This window comes from Suricata suricatta, chromosome 2, assembly GCF_006229205.1.
Source record: "Suricata suricatta isolate VVHF042 chromosome 2, meerkat_22Aug2017_6uvM2_HiC, whole genome shotgun sequence".
Classification (NCBI taxonomy): Eukaryota; Metazoa; Chordata; class Mammalia; order Carnivora; family Herpestidae; genus Suricata; species Suricata suricatta.
In genome coordinates this window covers 30,722,839-30,727,560 of record NC_043701.1, presented here as the reverse complement: position 1 = coordinate 30,727,560, position 4,722 = coordinate 30,722,839, and positions in this window count along the sequence as shown.

Here is a 4,722-nt window from a genome sequence, read left to right as displayed (position 1 = left end):
TGGGAAAAGATAGTTGCAAATGACATATCAGATAAAGGGCTAATATCGAAAATGTACAAGGAACTCACCAAACTTCACAATCACAAAACAAATAATCCAGTGAAGAAATGGGCAGAAGATATGAACAGACACTTCTCCAAAGACTACACATTTTTAAAGAAAAAAGGGAAAATATAGTAAATAGATAAATATAGAGATAGTAAGTAATAAAAATAGACAACAAATAAAGGATAAGATTGTTTTTGACCTAATGTTTCATAAATTATAAATGACTATTCTATTAAATTAAGGTTGATTAAAACATTCCAAAAGAAATTTGCTTATATATTTTCCTTGATAATCTAAATTTACTCTGAAATGTTGGATTTATAGAATTCTTTCTTATCTCTTTCATAGGAATAATGGTCTCTAACTTCAACTGTGTGTTTCTTGATAATACATATTTAATTTATTAATAGTAATTCCCTTATCTGGATATATACTTAATAATAAAATTTAATTAACTATTTGGCTTCTGAATTTAAATCCTTTTGATACATACCTTCAGTCAATTTAAAAAAATTGCATGGCAAACCTGTTAAAGATGTATTTATATTTTTTAAAATAAATCTGTTTCTCATACTCCATTTAAAAATAATTTTAAACAAAGGACATTAACATTTCTCTTATGTTATAAAAAACAAACTTCAATGATTTTCAGTAGATTTTTAATCCATTAAATGATTTAAACAGAGAGCTATTTGAAATAGAAATGAATTCATTTTAGAAATAAGCTTTATTAAAATAATGAAATATTAATGATTAAAAAACTAAACATGATTTTTACCCTACAGTATCATAGTTCAAAGCATAGTGTCTTATGGCAGTATCTTTGTACTTAAATGACCTTTTAAAACACTCTTGTACACTGAAAATTGCAAATTGTTGATCATGAAGAGTACATTTTCCAAAAGGGATTAGTAATTTCTATATATAATATCTGGTGATGAAAAAAAGATTCTTAGTATATTGGCTATGTCATTTGGCTTGTCTAATGCAGGGATTGTATCTATAAATATTTCTGAGATACATATCTGGCTTAAAAGTGCAAGAATACTTATAATTGGTACATTGACTTTTTCAAAGGTGTTTTATAATTATGGAAGCATATTTAGGCTTATTTTTGGTGAATGTGTTCTTGTCTTTCAGACCACCTCTTATTGGTCAGGATGTAATCTTGACCCTCAAAGCAGGTAGTAAGGACAACCAGTGTTGATGTTGCAGTGATGATTTACATCAGGTAAGAACCTCCCTTTTAGTTTCATTTCTATCTCACAATAAAATCTGTTATGTACCAATTGTTTCAAAATTGGCATTTAAAATAGTTTTTTAACTATTGAGTTTATTTATTTTAGTACCTCTGTTGATCTAGTGACATGTTATGTTCTCATTTCTCTCTTCATTGGAAAAACTGCTTGACTTCACTTTTTAGCATTCACATGTCCTTTTAAAGCAATACTGAATTTTCCTCTAATACAGTACAGAAAATATTGAAGATAGCAGAGGTAGAGTGGTAAGAACTCATGTCACTAAGATGGGAGAGGGACCAAACTGATCTATATGAAAATACTTCTGTATTTAAATTTAAATTATTTTTTATGAAGTACATATTTATTATACATTCATGATGGATTTGACATTGATGTAAAATAGAAAAATGAGAAAAGGTCCATGTTTTCATATGGTTTTTAATAGAATTTAATAAAATAAAGCATGTGCATGCATAATTAATACACAAGACTGACTTTGATCACTTCCACAAATTAGATATACATAAAAAGACATTAAACATACTCCTACCTTATGATCCACCCATCCCGCCACTGGATATTTATCCAAGAGTAATACTCTTAAGAGTAATGTGAATAATATACCTACCATCAAGAAAAAATGACAGTGAAACATAAACAGTATTTGTGAAAGAAGAGACTCTTACCTCTAGAGAACAATCAGGGTTACTGGAAAGCAGGGGTTGGAAGGATGAGTTAAATGGGTGTTGGGCATTAAGGAGGGCACTTGTGATGAGCACTGGATGTTATATGTAAGTGATGAATCACTAAATTCTTCTCCTGAAACCAATTTTACCATATCAGTAGCTAACTAGAATTTAAGTAAAAATTTGAAAAAAACATAGTTGTGTATGTAGTTTGATTTTTTTAAAGATAATGTAAAAGATTAAAAAGTTCAATACAGAATGACAAAAAATACAGAAGACATTAAGGGAAGTAAAAAATAAAATCATTTGAGTAATAATTTTATTTATAAAAAACTAAGGAGATATAGATAAAACACTGAGCACAGAAGATTCAAGGGTTGATAAATGACTTTTCTAATATGATACACAAAAATAACTTTTTGAAGAAGTTATTTAAAATTTTTTATTTAAAAGCAATTTTTTAAACAATGAAAATTTTGGGTTTGGGAATGATCTGGAGATAAAAAGAAATATTCTCAGTAAACCTGTAGTTTCTTAATACATGACTAATTACTTTTAAGGCCAATTGTATTTTAAAATATTTTATAACTGTTGTAGGATTAAAAAAGGGGGGATAATCTTCTACAAAGTGGAAGTTCTGACTGAGTTTAGACAGATGGTTAATCTCATGACCTGGGATGATTAACCTTATATGCTTGTAAGCCCAGCACACATTCTTAAGACTAACATTGAAGGAATTAGTGATATATGGTGATATAAGCTTCTAACGGATAAAGACATAATGTTGTAAGGGTGAAATATTTAATCTCAAATTTACCTGATATTAAAATAACTGTTAGAAGAGAAATCTGTAGCCTTATCTTATCTTCCCTTCTTATTGTTTTGATTAATATGAAATACTCATTAAATAAAGAGCTCATATTAAATTATACCTCCTGTTCTAGATCATTATACTTTCCAGGAGATGGCACTACTGCACTTTCTTTTATAGAGCATATAACAAATCTATAAGCCAAAGGTTATTTTAGTAATGTATTATTTTATATTGAGTGAATTAAGCATTCTATTTGGTCCATTATATTATCTTCAATTATTTGTATTGCACATTGAATTTATTAGTTATTTCTCTAGATATATATTAAAAGTATGAAGTTGTTCCACCTCAGGGTTATAATATATAATTTTAATGAATTATGGTTTCCTTATGCAATTAAATTTAAGAAATAATCTAACCTTATAAAGAACATAAAAATATTAAAATGTTACAGGTTACATGTTTAAGTAACAATAAACTACAGCAATGCTAGTGAAGATCAAATTCAGCATGATTTAGTTTTGTGATAATATTAAAAGTACTTGGAATTTCATCTAGTATTATGTAATTTTTGTAGTCTTAGTAGGCCTATATTGCCATATGAGGAATATGGAAAAATGTATGAAGTGAACCCTTTGGAGGATTCAATACTAAAACCTTCATTTGGTATTTTGGCTTTTTTTTGTTCTTATTGTATCCTACTGTATTTTTATATAATCATATATAGGGTATTTCTTTGTTACACATCATGAAGGAAATTGGATTCTTATTTATTAGTATAGCGCAGATAAATATTCATTTAGCATGAGTTCTTGGTGGTGTTTTGACTATAAAATAACATTTTTGAACTTGAGGAACTCAAAGTCTTATAGGAACTTGGTGTGTAAACTTATGTTAATTTATTGGGTTTTTTGTGATGCCAATGATTGAGCAGATGAAGACCTTACTCCTTTTTAAGAATTTGAAAGATATCTACAGAAATATTTATGGTATCCAAAATAGCAGTTATAGTGTCAGAAAGAATAACCATTAAAATGTACAGCAAGAATGTTCTTTATAAAAAAAAAAGTGAAAAAAATTAAGTTTCTACTACAGAAAATAAGATGGGCACAGCTCAATTTTGACCATTAATCACAAGGAAATTCCTTCTCACTTTATCTCCTTCAGTCTTTTTGCTTCATCTAAGGGGGATAGAAAGAAAAATTAAGTCAGTAAGAGGGGTCAGGTATTCAGGAATAAAAATCAGGAATGCTGGGTCATAGAAGAAAACACAAGGCTGGGGAAAAATAAAAACAGTACCTTTGAACACTTGTAAAGGTCAGAACTTCAAGATATAGACCCACTGAAAGACTGACACACAATAGGTGATTTTTGAATGCTTTTATCCCTTCATAACTTACTACCACACTACAGTATTCTAATGTAATAATGGGGGATTTCAGGTGGAAGAGCTGCAAGAAGCAAATTCTCTCTGAGGAGAGTGCAATATCAGCAGTGAAGACAAGAACAAGGATGCTACAGGAATTTGAAGTCACTGGAACCTAAGGCTACAATAAACATTAAACATACTCCAACTTCTACCTGGATTGATATACATTATTTTTTCTTAATATTTATTTATTTTTGAGAGAAAGAGAGAGAGAGAACAGGGGAGGGGCAGAGAGAGGGAGACACAGAATCAAAGCAGGCCCCAGGCTCAGAGCTGTCAGCAAAGAGCCCGATATGGGGCTCAAACCCACAAACCACGAGATCATGACCTGGGCTGAAGTTGGAAGCTCAACCAATCCAGCCACCCAGGTTTTTAACCTCCATGTTAAATAAATGAAGGTAAAATATTTTTTTTCATTCTTCGCTGATCTAAAACATAAATATTTGAGTTAGTAATAATAATAGCATATTAAATAATTCTTGCATATGGGTATATAAAATGAAT